This window comes from Trachypithecus francoisi, unplaced genomic scaffold (assembly GCF_009764315.1).
Source record: "Trachypithecus francoisi isolate TF-2019V2 unplaced genomic scaffold, Tfra_2.0 Lachesis_group9, whole genome shotgun sequence".
NCBI classification, from domain to species: domain Eukaryota; kingdom Metazoa; phylum Chordata; class Mammalia; order Primates; family Cercopithecidae; genus Trachypithecus; species Trachypithecus francoisi.
In genome coordinates this window covers 70,708,508-70,727,015 of record NW_022681474.1, presented here as the reverse complement: position 1 = coordinate 70,727,015, position 18,508 = coordinate 70,708,508, and the positions used below count along the sequence as shown (strand labels likewise).

The 18,508-nt window shown below is 39.6% G+C and overlaps 1 protein-coding gene and 1 pseudogene across 4 annotated transcripts in view; one reads left to right on the top strand and one right to left on the bottom strand.

Moving 5' to 3' along the window:
* JMJD1C (jumonji domain containing 1C) overlaps positions 1-18,508 on the bottom strand; it is a 374,654-nt gene that overhangs the window by 273,642 nt on the left and 82,504 nt on the right. The gene's annotated exons all lie outside the window — the stretch shown is intronic.
* On the top strand, positions 2,144-4,090 carry LOC117082781 (annotated as a pseudogene).

Sequence of the window (18,508 nt, the reverse complement as noted above, 5' to 3'; positions counted from 1 at the left end):
ACATCCTTAAATTATACAAAAATTTTAAAACTAAATTTTGATATAGTCAGGCATGCAGGGGAGGCCAGAAAGCCAAAATTTTTAGATGAATTTTAAAATACAATATAAAAGTCAGTGATAGTTTAGATCTTATGAGATTAAAAGTCTGTATACAATCTACAAAGAAATAAGGAGTGATGATACTGCTCCTGTGAATTCTCTAAACCATATCCAAATTGCACATCACATGACAAATAAAATCTTGATCAAAACGGAAAAGGCTGGGCGCAGTGGCTCACGCCTGTAATCCTAGGACTTTGGGAGGCCAAGACAGGCAGACTGCTTGAGCCCAGGAGTTCAAGACCAGGGTGGGCAACATGGTGAGATCCCATCTCTACAAAAAATAAAAAAAATTAGCCAGGCATGGTGGTACGCACTTGCAGTCCCAGCTACTTCGGAGGCTAAGGTGGGAGAAATGCTTAGGCCCAGGAGGAGAAGGTGGCAGTGAGCCAAAATTGCACCACTGCAGTCCAGCCTGGGAAACAGAGCAACACCCTGTTTCAACAACAACAAAAAAAGTTGAAACAATAATTAAACATTTTATATGACCAAATACTCTGCAAATACACTCCCCTCAAGGAAATATATTCTATGTGAGCGCTCTTGAATTTGTAGATTTGCAAAGGCCAAGGACACAGCCCTAATGAACATCAATGTTTACTATACAAGTTAGGGAAAACACATACACAGACATAAGTTTAAAAACAAATTTTAAGACACCTTTGTAGGCATTATTTTTCTACATTGTTCTTCTGTGTTTATTTTTCAGTAAGATGTAAACGGATGTGACACAATGCATTTAAGAATTTCTTACCAGGCCTGGTGCCTCACGATTGTAATTCCAGTACTTTGGGAGGCCAAGGCAGAAGAATTGCTTGAGGCCAGAAGTTTGAGACCAGCCTGGGCAACACAGTAACACCTACACTCTCTCTACAAAAAGATTTAAAAATTAGCCAGGTGTAGTGGTGCATACTGGTAGTCCTTGCTACTCAGGAGGCTGAGACAGCAGGATCCTTGGGGCCCAGGAGTTCAAGGCTGCAGTGAGCTATGAATACCATTGCACTTAAGCCTGGACTACGCAGCAAAACCCTATCTATTAAAAAAAATTCTTAACCGTAAGAGACTGTATTATTACTACACAGTAAATATTAAAAGACAATGAATGACCCTTTGGAAGGCCGAGGCAGGTGGATCACGATGTCAGGAGTTTGAGACTAGCCTGACCAACATGGTGAAACCCCGTCTCTACTAAAAAATTAGCCGGGTGTGGTGGTGCTTGCCTGTAATCTTAGCTACCCAGGAGGTTGAGGCAGGAGAATCACTTGAACCTGGGAGGCGGAAGCTGCAGTGAGCCAAGATGGCGCCATTGTACTCCAGCCTGGGAGACCCCGTTTCAAAACAAACAAACAAAAAAGACAATGAAGTCATCCCCAATGCATATCGTAGCCACAGGTTACTTACTATCCTTATAAAAATCTCATTTCGGCCGGGCGCGGTGGCTCAAACCTGTAATCCCAGCACTTTGGGAGGCCGAGACAGGCGGATCACGAGGTCAGGAGATCAAGACCATCCTGGCTAACACAGTGAAACCCCGTCTCTACTAAAAATACAAAAAACTAGCCGGGCGAGATGGCGGGCGCCTGTAGTCCCAGCTACTTGGGAGGCTGAGGCAGGAGAATGGCGTGAACCCGGGAGGCGGAGCTTGCAGTGAGCTGGGATCCGGCCACTGCACTCCAGCCCCGGCGACAGAGCGAGACTCCGCCTCTCAAAAAAAAAAAAAAAAAAAAATCTCATTTCACAAGAAAGAAAATGAAAAAGTTGTATAAAGTTTGTTTTTTTTTTTTCCTTTTCACCACTAGTTTTACAAGTCTTACTCTCAGTATCTAGTATAAGATAGTATTTTCTCCAAAAGAGAAAAAGACAAAATTAATAAGGTACTTGGTTTCACCTCCATTACTAATTTAGCATAGTTAGAAATATACTTTATCATCAAGTATAAAACTACCAATCAGATGTTTTAATATTCCCTTTGCTTCTATTATTTCCTTTAAAAGTACACAGACTCAAAAATAACTTTAAGACATCTTCGTTAAAAGTAAGTATCATGGCTTATAATGTGGTTTCTGTATGTAAGTAATGCCAGCCACACTTATAACAGCATTTGCTATACACAAGTCTTTAAGATATATTAAGACAGGCCGGGCGCGGTGGCTCAAGCCTGTAATGCCAGCACTTTGGGAGGCCGAGATGGGCGGATCACGAGGTCAGGAGATCGAGACCATCCTGGCTAACACGGTGAAACCCCGTCTCTACTAAAAAATACAAAAATCTAGCCGGGCGAGATGGCGGGCGCCTGTAGTCCCAGCTACTCGGGAGGCTGAGGCAGGAGAATGGTGTAAACCCGGGAGGCGGAGCTTGCAGTGAGCTGAGATCCGGCCACTGCACTCCAGCCCGGGCAACAGAGCGAGACTCCGTCTCAAAAAAAAAAAAAAAAGATATATTAAGACAGCGGACAACTCATTGCGGTGGCGGCGGCAGATGCTTGGGCACGGTGCAGTGGTGACTTGAGCTACAAGCCTGGTGGCAGTTGTTCACCAAGCTCCAGCCCCCGCGTGTCTCCCAGGCTCCACACCCCTGATGCTACACAGGTGCTGAGCCCGCTCCGACCGGGACAGTGATCAAGTATTTCCTGGGCCAGAGCGTGCTCCAGAGTTCCTGGGACCAAGTGTTCGCCAACTTCTGGCAGCAGTACGCGAACCCCTATAGCAAACATGTGTTGACAGAAGACACAGTACACCAGGTGGTGACCGCTGACCAGAAACTGCTGTCCTGGCGACTCCTGACGAAGACCAACAGGATGCCCCACTGGGCCAAGCAACTGTTTCCTGTCAATGTTGTTCACTCCGTGTACATCCTGGAGGACTCTATGTGGACCCACAGAATCAGACCACGACCACCTTCACCTGGAACATCAACCATGCCCGGCTGATGGTGGTGGAGAAACGATGTGTGTACTGTGTGAACTCTGACAACAGTGGCTGAACCAAAATCTGCACGGAAGTCTGGGTCTCCTCTAACTTATTTGGTGTTTCCAGAGGTGTCCAGGAATTTGGTCTTGCCTGGTTCAAAAGCAACGTGACCAAGACTATGAAGGGTTTTGAATATATCTTGGCGAAGATGCAATGTGAGGCCCCTTCTAAAACACTTGTTGAGAGAGCCAAGGAAACCAAGGAGCAGGCAAAGGAGATGGCACTGGTAGCTACAGAGAAGGCAAGGACCTCACCAGCAAGGCAGCCACCTAGAAGCAGCAGCAGCAGCAACAGTTTGTATAGCCAGCCCACCACCACCACCACAGCATCCCAGACAGTTTGGCTTAGCCCCCTCTGCCCTCCTCTCCACTGTACTTCATCATTAAAAATCAACTTCCAGCCCTAAAAGTACATATATATTTATTTATTTATTAAGACAGCTGATCAATTACTTTACCAAACAACATAGATTTAATGAAGGAATTCATATGAGAGGACAGGACTAAAAAAACAAGTCACCTTAAAAACAGGAAAACATTTTTCTTTTCACAGTAAAGGAACTATACCAATTACTTTTTTAAAATGAAATTCTCCTTTGTAAATGTATATACTTAGTTTATGTACTAAGAATATTCTTTGTAACTCTGATTTCAATTACACAGTGCCAGTAAAGAACATTTTTCTCTAAGTTAACTTGCATTAATACTGACAGAAGATTAACTAAATTTTACAAATTATTTCACAAAGATTACAAAAGACTCACTCATTACAAAACATTCACTACCTGAAATGTCAGAACAGCGTTCAACAGGTCAAAGACATCAACTGAATGTTTCTATAGTTCTGATCCTTAAAATTCCTTTCTTGATGTAATCGGAACTAAATTTGCACAGAAGCAGGGCTCTGGAATACCTGAGAAACTTTTCAGTGACTATAAGTAGAAACATGCACTGGAACAAAACCATTCTTCAGTTCAAGTTACCATTGATCATGATTACCTCACAAGACTTGTGTATAGCAAATGCCAGTTAGACTATGGAAACAAAACATACAAGAAAATTAAGAACAATGAAAAAAAGGGAGGAAACAATAAGGGTAAGAAACTAAAACTCAAAAATGCTAATTGTTGAATATCATGTATCTTATATTTCCCTTATCTTTGACTTTTATCTAAGTACTTCTGAAATATCTATACTATTATAATACTTTTATTTAAGTCTCAGAATCTCACAAGAAAAAAATACTTAGTCAAGGTAAGCCAGGTTATGTAGCTACACAAAGAACCATAAAATCTCTGTGGCTTAAAATAAAATTTCCTTCTTCAGGCTGTCCATTGCTTATTGACAGGTCTTTTTTTTTTTGTGGGGGATGGGGGATGGAGTTTCACTCTTGTTACCCAGGCTGGAGTGTAATGGCACGATCTCGGCTCACCGCAACCTCTGCCTCCCGGGTTCAAGCGATTCTCCTGCCTCAACCTCCCGAGTAGCTGGGATTACAGGCACGCGCCACCACGCCTGGCTAATTTTGTATTTTTAGTAGAGACAAGGTTTCTTCATGTTGGTCAGACTGGTCTCGAACTCCTGACCTCAGGTGATTCGCCCACGTCAGCCTCACAAAAGGGCTGGGATTACAGGTGTGAGCTACCGAGCCCAGCCTGACAGGTCTTTTTTAACTCAGGGGGAATATCACCTCAAAATGTTGCCTCAGGATCCAAGGACGGAAGAAAAAAAAAAAAAAAAGGCAGCTCTGAAGATCTCATACTGGAACTTAAATACTACAGCAATATTAGGATGCACAATTTTCTTTCATACATCTGTTTTTCTCACAACTCACTTATTGGCCAGAATGAGTCACAGCCCCTAACATGAAGGATGAGAACAAAAACTATTTGGTAAGCAGCATTAATGACCAACAGAGAGGCATAAAAAGAGTTGATACAATGCTACATAGGCTTTCAGATTCAAGGCAAAATTTAAAGTAGCCTGCAAGGAAAATGTTGTGAGCAAAGGTCTTTCTTATTCTAAAACATTTGCCAGTTGAGAAAGCAGCACCTTGGCATCTCAAACAAGTATGAATATTCAGCACAAAGTAAAAATCCCAAAGCAAAAAAAAGACTCTTTCATCACTATGCCTATTATAGCACTATATTACTACAATTAAGAATGTTTATGATTTTAGTATCTCTAACTGAATGCTCCAACAGCATTTAAATTCACTCACTCAACTTCGTCTCAAGAGACCATCCATATATATTCAACAAACCTATTCGGAGTTCCTACTGTGAGCTACTTGCTATCCTAGTCATTATAACCAGGGAAGTAAGCTCTTATCTAAGGACTAAAAACTCTATCCCATTTCTAAATATTCAGATTCAATATTAAGAATAAAAAATCATGGTTATTTATGCACAACTATTTCTAAAGCCACTTTTTAAAAAAAGTTGGTATGGTTCCAAGACAACTCAATGGGGGAAAGAAGAGTCTCTTAAATAGTACTGGGACAACTGGGTTTCCATATACAAAAAAATTAAGTTGGGAAATTACTTCACACCATATACAAAACTAACTCAAAACAAATCAGAGACCAATATGTAAGACCCAAAACTACCAAACTCTTAGAAGAAAAACACAGAAGAATATCTTTGTGACACTGAGTTGGGCAATGGTTTCTTAGATGTGACACCAAAAGCACAAGCAACAAAAGAAAATATAAATTGGGCTTCATCAAAATTAAGAGAGTGAAAAGACAAGCTACAGAATAGAAGAAAGTATTGCAAATCATTATCTGATAAGGAAGTTGTCTTAACAACATGCTACAACATGAATAAATCTTGAGAGCATTATATTAAGTGAAAGAAAGCTAGATGCAAAAGGGCACAGATTATATGATTTCATTTATAAGGAATGTTCACAACAGACATTTCCACAGAAACAGAGAGTAGATAAGCGGCTGCCAAGGGGCTGGAAGTGGCAGGAGGAGGAAAAGAAGTGACTGCTAATGGATAGTGGGTTTCCTTTGGGGGTATTCTAAAATTAGATAGTGGTCATGGTTGCACAACTCTGTGGTATATTACAAATCAATGAATTTTATAAGGTTGAATTTTATGCTATGTAAATTATATCTCAAACTATCTAATTTATTTATTTTAGAGACAAGAGCTCACTCACTGGAGAGCAGTGGCATGATCACAGGTCACTGCATCCTGGAATTCCTGGGCTCATGAGATCCTCCCACCTCAGCTTCCCGAGTAGCTGGGACTACAAGGTGTGTAACACCATACCGGCTAATTTTTGGTTTGGTTTTGTTTCGTTTGGTGAAGACGAACTCCTGGGTTCATGCGATCCTATCACCTTGCTTCCCAAAGTGTTAGGAGTATAGATGTGATCCACTGACCCTGGCAAAACTATTTTTTAAAAAAAGTGACAATGGCTTAACACCTATATTAGATGACAATAAAACCAGTGCAGATGGTGTTGAAAAGCCAACAAATTCAGGAATTAACAGACTTTATAACCAAGTATATCTACTGCCCTGTGAAAGGAGGAAATGACAGAGTATGAACAATAAAATATTATAACACATATTGACTTACAAACATTAATCACTTTTCCTGCCTTCAAAACATTTGAAGGGGACAACAATCATCTCATTCAAAAAGACCAACTTAATGACTGAGGAAGTTAAGAAAATAAAAGCTAAGGGAAAAAAATAAGATTAATGTACCAAAATATGTATCAATGACATATTGTAGTTTATGCTTTCAGAAGGGACACAGGGAAAATGAGGAGGTCAATCTATGGGTATAACAGAAGGCTCCTAAAGTATGGTGGTTTCTGAGGTAGGGACTTCAAGTTGTAAATACAGTATCCATCTACTCCTGCTTTCTTACCAAAAGAACACTGATTTTGCTAGGGGCAATAATGGACTATCCTAAAATTTTCAAGGTTCTGGAAGATAGAAACGATAATATGACATAATTCTGGTAAATAAGATGTAATATTTGAGATGACTTGGGGTGAGTTTTAGAAAGCTCCTTGACTAGGGGCAAACTAAAGTGGTATTATAACTCAGGGTCCCCAGGTTTTTGGGTATTCACTGGAAAAAGTACCCACACTTGTGGCCAGGCGCAGTGATGCCCACCTATAATCCCAGCACTTTGAGAGGCTGAGGCAGGCGGATCATGAGGTCCAGAGATGGAGATCATCCTGGCCAACAAGGTGAAACCCATCTCTACTAAAAGTACAAAAATTAGCTGGACATGGTGGTGCATGCCTGTAGTCCCAGTTAATCGGGAGGCTGAGGCAGGAGAATCGCTTGAACCCAAGAGGCAGGGGTTGCAGTGAGTCAAGATCGCACCACTGCACTCCAGCCTGTGGACAGAGCGAGACTCCCTCTGAAAAGAAAAAGAAAAAGAAAAAGAAAGCTCACTTTTGTTAACTGTTGCACCTTGAGTTCTTGTTGTTTCAAGAAGTTCCAGAAAGAAGCTCGGCCCAGTGGTTGGGTACAGAGTTTCCCTAAATTAGAGATTAACTTTTGGCAAACTCTCCTCACTACCATACTAAAATCCCCACCCAGGAAGTAGCTGATGTGCCATTTTCTATACATCTGATGTATGTAAAAGCATGATAAATGTGCCTGCACTGCCTTTATTCCACCTCTAATACAATGACTCAGCTAACTAGCCCGGGTGTTCACCTTTGGGGAGGCATTGCCTTTGGGACTATCCCTAGTGTACTCCTTACTTGGTGCAAGTAATAAAATGCCCCTGTTAAATCCTACTTGGTTGTGGTCACTGGACTTGTCACCCACCAAGTGACTGAACCTATCCATTGTGTACCTAACAACATGAGCCTTCTTGCCCTTTTCTGCTTCCTCCTCCTTCCTGTCTGGAGCTGAACTAAGGAAGACAACAGTATGAGCTATATTGTAACTGACCATGAGGAAAAGACCAAGAGAACAACAGCTCAGTCTTCAACAGCCCTGGCATCCTTACATGATCACATCAACTCTGGAATGTCTACTTCTGGACTTAGAAGGAAAACCTTATCTATTTTGTTTAACCACTGTTAACTGGCATTGAGGAAAAAATACCATGAGACAAAAACTTGAAAAGATCAGATACAAGTTCATAATAAAAACACAGAGACCTAGAACAGCCATAAGCAGCGTACAACATTGTTGATGTTTACTTTACAGAACTTTTAGATTACATCTAAAAACAGAAATTCACAGACAGAATACCTAAGATGACGACCACAATGCTATGAATATTCCTTAAACTAACTTTCATGACAACTCTAAGACTAACTGAATGCTTTCCTTACATAAGAGATCTCAGTAAAGAAAAGGTGATACTTTCATTAACTGTCCTGGGCTCTTCACTGTCAACCTACCATAGGTTATAAACACAATAAATATCATCTGTTTTCCTATATACATGGATCTCAAACAACGAATTTATGTATTTTATTATTACTATTATTGAGACGGAGTTTTGCTCTTGTTGCCCAGGCTGGAGTGCAATGGCACGATCTTGGCTCACCGCAACCTCTGCCGCTCCCACCGTGGTTCAAGCGATTCTCCTGCCTCAGCCTCCCGAGTAGCTGGGATTACAGGCAAGTGCCACCATGCCCAGCTAATTTGGTATTATTAGTAGAAATGGTGTTTCTTCATGTTGGTCAGGCTGGTCTCGAACTCTCAACCTCAGGTGATTCGCCTGCCTTGGCCTCCCAAAGTGCTGGGATTACAGGCTTGTGCCACCACGCCCGGCCTAAGGGATTTATTTATTTATTTAAGTATCAAGAATTTAAAAAATAGCAGCAACGGCTTAACTGTAACATCAGGAATAACTAATAATTCAGTTATCATTCACAAACCATGATGATAATATTCGTATCTTCTCAATGACAAATTTCAAACTCAAACTCTACTGGGTAAGAAACAATATACTTTTTTTTTTTTTGAGACAGGACCTTGCTTTGATGCTTAGGCTGGAGTGCAAGGGTGCGATCATGGCTCACTGCAGTCTTGACTTTTGGCACTCAAGTGATCCTCCCGCCTCAGCCTCCCTAGTAGCTAATACTACACGCGTGTACCACCACAGTTAATTATTTTTTGTACAGATGGGGGCCCACTATGTTACCCAGGCTGGTCTTGGACTCCTGGCCTCAAGCAATCCTCCCACCTCAGTCTCCCAAAGTGCTGGGATTATGGGTATGAGCCACTGTACCTGACCCATACAATATATATTGAGTTCCACAAAAAATGGAAAATTAAGGTAACAATTTAGAGAGGGTATGCTCTGACTAGACTAGGAGTCTTTTCAGCTCCAGCTAAATGCTGAAATGCAAACAAAATATTACAGTATAAACTTATCAAAAGAAATCCCAAATCCAGTTTTTATGTTTAATGTCCCCCAATTTAAACTGTCATATAAACCAACAAAACACTTCCACAAGCCAGTATTTTGCAGCTTATCTATTGGGTACCCAACACGTACATTTTATTTAAATTTTAATAACAAAAATCTAAAATTTAATAAGCAGACCTCTGTTTTCAGTGAGATGAATTTAGCAAAGTTGGCATTTATGTTTCTGCCTGAAACAACAAAAAACCTGGAAAAAATAGATGAAACAATTTTTAAGATGCAACATATGTTAACAAACGGCAATGGACTAGGTTATGGGAAACATATTATGTAAGCTTTCTGATCATACCAGTTGAACTGAAGAGTTCCCAAACTATCCTGCAAAGAAGGGCGAAATCACATGGGATTCAGGAGCCTTTGTAAGTCAAGGACATAAGGCTAGAAAGAAGTCCAGGGAGGCTAAGACTCTGGAGTTCTCAGGACACAATACCAGAGAGGAATAAGCTACCGAGAGAGGAAGATTTCCAGAGGAGGTTCTCTCTAAGCAATGAGATAAAGATTGACCAACCTGGGCCAGACATGGAGGATCACGCCAGTATCTCTAGCACTTTGGAAGGCCAAGGCGGGAAGGATCATTTGAGCCCAGGAGTTCAAGACCAACCTGGGCAACAAAGTCAGAGCCCATCTATTTAAAAAAAAAAAAAAAAAAAAAAATTGACCCAGCCTATGTGCTTAATTTAAGAAGCTACACAAAGGTGGATGAAACAACAAAGAATCAGACAGTAAAATTCTTTAAGTTCACCTGAATTTGGAATAGCTCCTGTTCCCAACAGTTGGAGTGATTAACTTCATAATTTACAGGGCACTGAAAAACTCAGAAGGATTTGTAATGGAAAAAAAAATTGCCCTAGACTAAAATCTGCTCTAAAATGCCCTCCTCACAACACTTCCTCATACCAATAGCATATCTTTAGAACACCAATTAAAATCTCACATTGTCTGTGAAATAGCCTACACAGAAATGTTTTGTCTCTACTGAACAATGCACTCAAGTATTTACATTTGGAATAAATCATTTCCTGACCTGTAATCTTCTCATATAAATTACACCTTTTATCATTCAGCTGAGATTGTAACTTGCACTCCTTTACTACAACAGTGCCTTACAGATCAATTTGCTGTTTTCTGTGTACATGTCAGTCCAGTATGTAACACATTGTTTTAGTGAGGTTCACGTTCATTTCACAAACAAAATCTCCTGCTTGAACAATTTCTAGCTTTGGCTTATTTTTTCCAGAAAAGAAACAGTTGTACTTTTAATAGGCTGAATAACTGAAAAGTGGGAGGGAATGACTGAATAAATCAAATAAGTAGAACAGAGACAAAATTAATATTTAATTTGGAAAGATTACAGTAAACACAGATTATAACAACAAATAGTCCAAGAAATGGAAAATGAAAAACTTGGAAAAGAAATTTCTAATTTCTGAGGATTAATATTTATTTCTAAGTTTTAGAATATTCTACAGGTTCACAGTGTCCCGCATGGTGACTCCTGAATTCAAGTTGAAAATGACTTGAGTGTGGCAATGCCGGGCGCAGTGGCTCACACCTGTAATCCCAGCACTTTGGGAGGATGAGGCACGTGGATTGCTTGAGGTCTGGAGCTCGAGACCACTCTGGCCAACATGGTAAAACACCATCTCTATTAAAAATACAAAAATTGGCTGGCATGGTGGCATGCACCTATAATCCCAGTTACTCAGGAGGCTGAGATATGAGAAATGCTTGAACCCAAGAGGCGGAGCTTGCAGTGAGCCAAGATCGCACCACTGCACTCCAGCCTGGCCAACAGAGCAAGATTGTCTCAAACAAACAAACTAAAAAAGAGTGTGGCAAATACTTGAGTACTCTCGCTAAATAAATACCAAATATGGTGGAAAGGTTAGATTCCATATTCAAAGGCAAAACCCTGAGATATTTTTACCTTATAATTCTATATTCTATCAACAACAGTGTGTTGGAAGGCATTAATATCTATGAAAGAGAAAAAAGAAGTGACTTCAATATGCAATATGTAATCACAGGCCTTGAGACTATATGAGGAGGGAGGAGGTGTTAAAGTGTATTAAAAATGCCTATTTAAGTAGTAGCCGAATTCAACACAACTTTCTGTTCTTTTTCACAACTGCAGATTTCTGTAAGCTAACCATAAATATTCAGTTGAATACATGAGGAATAACAATTCTTCAAGTACCTTATGTTAACATAACAGTTTCACAGTGCCACAGTGAGGTAAACAATGACTCCAGCTCTTAAATTCCCCAAGATAAAATCACTCTTAATATCTTCTCTGAAGCTACTTACTAGTTCTCTTATATAGTGGTGTGGCCGTTTCCTCTACCATGATTTCAGACTTCTCTCATCTCTAAAAATCAGTACCTTGAAATACGAACAGCAGACTATACTAACCTACTACCCTCAACCAGTCATTCACCACACTCATGCATATCCTAAGAAGTTATTCATCACGCCATTCAATATTATTTCTGTCCTAGTTTCTGTCCAATAATCATTTCTGGTGATTTCAGTATCCACAGTGAGGACTGTTTTAATTATTCAATTTCTCATTTTTTTTGATTTCCTCTTCTTTAATGATTTTGTCCTCAACCTTATCTCAACCACTGACTTACGATGGCATACTCTAGACCAGAGGATCTTTAACTTTACTCAAGCAATGTAAACCTATGGACCATCCTTTCAGACATAAGAAATCCTATCTTAGACCCTTACCATGGCCCCAAACAGCAATCCCTCAAAAATCTCGATTTCAAGCATCTTTCTCTCTCTCAGGCCACCAACTCCTATTTTTCCATTTCACAGTCAAGTTCCCCTGGACCTAAGATTCATTGATCTCAACACTGTCTCATTGTTATTCATCTCTCATTTTCTCACTTTTTTGCTCACCAAATATAAAATCCTAGGTCTATTATTAGAATTTTCATTTGCCCATCTCTGAATGCATCTTAGTTTTCCAGCCAAACCTCAATCATCATTAAATCCAACTCTCCACCTACTTTGTTTCTGTATCTAATCAATCAGCTGAACACAGCTGGAGATGAGTGACTGTAGGGAAATGATGAATTCATCAAAGATTAACAATGTCAGTTAAAAAATCATGACCAATGTCAAGTCAGCCTTTGTTGTACATAATTTCCTTATTTCATTCAATTTCTACTCCCCTAGATGACTATTTCATAACTTCTCTTCTCAAATCCTATCAGCTGCTATTTTGCTAAAAAGCAGAGCAGAAGCAATCAGATTTCCACAAGCTCTCACCTCTCTCTCACTACCTAGCCACCTACAGCGATTCCCAAATACAGTATCTCTTCCTTCTGTTCTGTTACTACAGAGTACGTTTATGGCACTATCTAAGGCCAACTCTGTTACTACCCAAAGACAGGGTTCTAGTAATTCCTCCTTAATTGCATCATCAACTTAATCCTATCTCTGAATTGTTTTCATCAACATACAAATATGGTATATTGTATTCCATTTTACAAAATCTCATCTTCCTCCTAAAGCTCTGCTCCATTTCTCTTTTTCCCAAATGCCTTGTCTACAATCTCTGTCTCCAATCTACTACCTCCAGTTCTCTATTAAACTCACTTTATCAGGCTTTTGTTCCCACTCTTACACTGAAACTGCTGATCAAGGTTACTGATGACTCATTAGCTAAAACTAAATTGTAGATTCTCAGCCTTAATCTTACTTCACACTAAGCAGCAATTGACACAACCGGTAATCCCTTCTCTTCGAAACACTTACTCCACTAAGCTTTCTGAACATCACTTCTGGACTTCATACCTCCCTGTCTCTTCTTTCTCATCTACCTAATCTTTAAAAACTGCTCCAGGGTTTAACACTTAGGTATGTTCTATATTCACTCTCTACGTCAACTCATTCAGTCTGATAGCTTTAAATGCCATTTATATACTGACTACTCCCAGATTCTCCAGCCTAGACCTCTCCCTTGAACTAGCAAACATGATACTTTAAGTAACTGCTTGTCTAAATAAGCATCTCAAACTTGACATATCTAAAAGACAGATTCCTAATCGCCAGTATTATTACCACTATCACTACCACTCTCCAAAAGGTCTGCTCCTCCAGCTAATTCTCATCTGAAAAAAAAAAATAGTAACTCTATGTTTTGCAGGAGCCAAAACCTTAGAACCCATCTTTACCCCTGTCTCTCACATCAGATGCAATTCAGCAACCCACTCTTATCAATTCTGTGTTGGAAATAAATATGAATCTGAGCATTTTTCATTACCTCTACCACTGCTATCACCGTGATCTAATGCTACCACAGAATCATTACAATGCCTCCTAACTGCTCTCCCTACTTCTGCCTCACCTCATACCCCAAGAGTCTACTATCAACAAACAAAGTAGAGGGATCCTTTTAAAACCACCTCGTTCATGCCTTCCCATCTCATCCAGAATGAAAGCTTAATCTTACAATGGTCTATAAGGTCCTCACAAACTATCCCCTGCCATCCTGTTCCCCTTCTGATCTTTTCTTTCTCCTCTCCCACTTTTCACTCCTCTCTCACCATACCACATTCACTGCTCCTCAAATATGCTAGGCTTATTCCCAATCTCAGGGGCTGTGTACTTGCTCTTCCTTAGGCCTGGAATACTTACTCCAGACATCTACGTGACTAGCTTCCTTGTTTTCCTCAAGTCTTCACTCAAAAGTCACCTTCTCGGAGAGGCATTCTCTGACTATCTTTTCTAAAATGTCACCTCCATCCCCTCAAAATTCATGCTTTCATTTTCCTTCCTGGCACTTATCTCTATCTTACATACCATTCATCATACTCATTTATCTTCTTATCTTTTGTCTCTCCCTCCATAAACTGATTTCCATAAGGGCAGCAATTTGGTCCACTTTGTTCACTACTGTATTCCCAGTGTCTGATACGTACAAGGCATGCAATAAGTATTTGGATTTTACATCTAGGATTGCCCCCTCATACTTCAATCTTTAAATGCTATCCAACACCTGTCAAAGACTAAATAACACTGATATTTGAAGATGCTTGGGTGAAAACGGTCTTCAAATACCACAGGATAAAGTATTAATGCCTATTAGTATATACTCAAAATTCTATCATTTTATAAAGCTGTATTTTTAGACCTCAGTAGCTTTCTTCTTGTAGAAACAAAAGTAAGTTATTGTGTAATGTTCTGTCTGTGGCTTTCACTGAGAATTATTATCTTTTAAAAGCCATATGAAGAACCTCCACACAAACCACAAAACCATTATAAACATCACTATTAATTACAACATTTGATACTAAAGAAAAATGCGTTCTTTTTTAACTCAGAGCCAGGAAAAACAATCTCTTAAAAATTTACTTATTTTATTATTTACTAAATCTATCCCTGATTCTCACCAACTCCACACAAGTAACAAAATTCAGAATTAAACACTTATCATTTGTTCACAAATTTAAGTTGAGATTTCTATTGAACCATCTTAGTTTACATGGATGTTTAAGGTCTTATTTCTATTTTGTCAATCTTATTCATAGTTACCCTTAACAAAAGTCATCTCAAATTATCTTATTTAAGTAAATAATTGACAAACAGACCATATAATTCTCTAATTCTATCACATATAAAGAATATGTGGATCATAAAAAAAGTCACTTATATGCCATGAAATCACTTCACTGACATATACACTACAGTCCTTCTAGTCTACAGTCTATTTTTTTAAAAAGTAATTTGACATAACAAAGTTAACTAGGAAATGTTTTCCCTATCAAGGATGATGATACAAGGATGATGATACCAACCAATAACAGAAAAGTGCATATGTAGCAAGGAAATGAGATACAATGATGCCTAAGGTGACAGCGAGAAATGAAAGCAACCTTAATCTACAGACAGTACAAAGACACAGAGAAACACAGGCACATTACAGAAAACTAACCAGAATTACTGATGGATATTTTTTCAGTATCTATTGCCCACTTTGGGAGGCCAAGATGGGCAGATCACCTGAGGTCAAGAGTTTGAGACCAGCCTGGCCATCATAGTGAAACCCCATCTCTACTAAAAATACAAAAATTAGCTGAGCATGGTGGTGGGCGCCTGTAATCCCAACTACTCAGGAGGCTGAGGCAGGAGAATCACTTGAACCTGGGAGATGGAGGTTGCAGGGAGCTGAGATCGCACCACTGCACTCCAGCTTGGGTGACAAAAGCGAGACTCTGTCTCAAAAGAAAACATTTTAAAAAACTAAAAAAAGGCCAGGCGCGGTGGCTCACGCTTGTAATCCCAGCACTTTGGGAGGCCGAGGCGGGCAGATCACAAGGTCAGGAGATCGAGACCACGGTGAAACCTCGTCTCTAATAAAAATACAAAAAAAAAAAAATTAGCCGGGCGCAGTGGCGGGTGCCTGTAGTCCCAGCTACTCAGGAGGCTGAGGCAGGAGAATGGCATGATCCCAGGAGGCGGAGCTTGCAGTGAGCCGAGATCGTGCCACTGCACTCCAGCCTGGGGGGACAGAGCGAGACTCCATCTCAAAAAAAAAAAAAAAAACTAAAAAAATATATATATATACACATATAGAGAGATAGAGAGAGAGAGAGAGAGAGAGAGAGCGCGAGCACGTGAGCACGCAAGCAAGAGCTGATTAAGGAAGTATTACTCAAACCCATAATAAAATTCTGCAATTTCAATAAACATCCAAGCATTCACATCGCCTTTATAACACCTCAAACGATTCTAATTACATTGTTTTTCCTTCAGAAGTTTCTAATCAACAAAATTCAAACACATTCTCTGAGCATCCACCAAATAATCGCAGCCTTTACAAAAAGTTCCTATGATCTACCTCTTAGAACCCTAGGAGACAACTGACTCTTAGAAAGAAGAGAACCACCAGATTGTTGCTGGATTATTTTAATTCAAAAATATCTTCCTTGAAGACTGAGCCTAGAGGTTACTGACCTTTATTTCTATGTGTCTACTGAAGTCTCCCTAACACTAAGAGTGCACAATCAGGTTTAGTAAAAGAAATATAAAAGGACACTGTGGTAACTGCTTCATACAATTTCACTGAATTCATATAACAACCCTTTTGGGTAAAATAACACCTATCTTACAGATAAAAAAAAAGCCATCGTTCAGAGAGGTTAAATCATAAAAGCAATAGTTATGAAGACAACCTACAATGAAGTCACTAACACAAAAAAAGTAGGAGGAAAAGTGCTTGAGGTCGGGGAAAATTTCCTAGAAGAATTATGCCTTAAAAGGACAGTAGGAATTAACCAGGCACAGAGCAGGTGTAAAGGCAAAGGGACTGGAAGAAAAAGGGACAGACAGAAAAAGGTTGTGTGTAAAACAGTCTTGTATATACAAAAGAACTAAAAACTCTCTTTAATCCATTGATTTAGAAGACTCCCTCTTTTTTACACGGTTTAGACTGAATCTTGACAGTCACTTAAATCTGTAACTCCTAAAGGTGTCCTTGGACTCTATTACTGGGACCCAGTAAAACACAAAAGAAAGTGGACTCTGGAATCATAGGACCTGGTTTCAAATGCTAGTTATCAGTTATAATATGCATGAGCTGGAGAAATTCTTTTAGCCTCTTTATTCCTCAGTTTCCAGATCTATAAAATGAAAATAATAGTAGTAAGGAACTTAGAAAGTTTCCATGGGGACGAAGTAAGTTAATACATAGATTAAGACAATACATAGCACACAGCAAGTACTATATTAATGGGAACTAATACCAACCATTCCTCCCTTCCTCCCGCATTAGATCCTAAGTCCTTCTCATAATTATCTCATTTTGAATTCCTCAGCTTAACGCCCTCTTCTCAGTTTTCCTTTTTCAAGCATCACCTAATTTTCAACAAAATCACATCATAACCAGCTGCTGACTTTAAGGGTTAACTCCAATATATGGTAGGAGTGAAAAAAACCCTGACTTTGATCCCTTTGTACTGCCACACTCAACTCTCTTCCTTTGTTTTTATTCTCATTATTCAATCACTTTCAGTTCTCTGGCCTCAGTTATTCTACGGCTATTATAATTATCTTAATAAATACCTTTGTATTCTGCTCCTCTCAATCCTCTTCTCAATGTTAACAGCGTTAGGTGTTTTTGAAGCATGGTAAGACCCAAGTAACATCCACCAGACATCTAAATATTCAAGAATATTTATATAGCACCTGTTACTTGTTAAGCACTGTTATGTGAACTATACATCTAAGGTGTTAAATGTACATACTGATGACTGGTTGAGGTAACTGGTGAGATCTTCAGTAAGAAAATTAGACCTGGTAAAATGATGTATAGACAAGCAACCAAAAATACTGTCCAAAGATTCAGGAAGATTGATCTAATCAAGATTTGAGTTTTGCCATTACAGAGTAAAGAGTATAGTGAACAAGCCCAGAAGTAGGATGTCCTAGATTGCCAGGGAGAAAAAATGCCAACAATTTTTAAACCTGAGTATACATCCCTTTGATATCAGTTACTCTTAATAAACCTAGGCACTTTGGGAGGCCGAGACGGGCGGATCACGAGGTCAGGAGATTGAGACCAAACGGCTATCAAGGTGAAACCCCGTCTCTACTAAAAAATACAAAAAACTAGCCGAGCGAGGTGGCAGGCACCTGTAGTCCCAGCTACTCAGGAGGCTGAGGCAGGAGAATGGCGTGAACCCGGGAGGCAGAGCTTGCAGCGAGCTGAGATCTGGCCAGTGCACTCCAGCTTGGGCAACAGAGCGACACTCTGTCTCAAAAAAGTAAAAAATAAAAAAAAAAACCTAGGATACCAGAGAACTTACAATGCAGTTTAAAGTATATTACACACACACACAAAATATATTAAGACAATGTTGAATATATATGAAGAAGGTATGTGTATTCATATTTATTGTTTTGGATTTGACTCCAAAGAGCGATTAAACTTAAAAACTTCTAAAAAGAGACTTAGGTCATTATGTCATCTGTAACTTCTAGCAATGCAGCAGAATGTTAT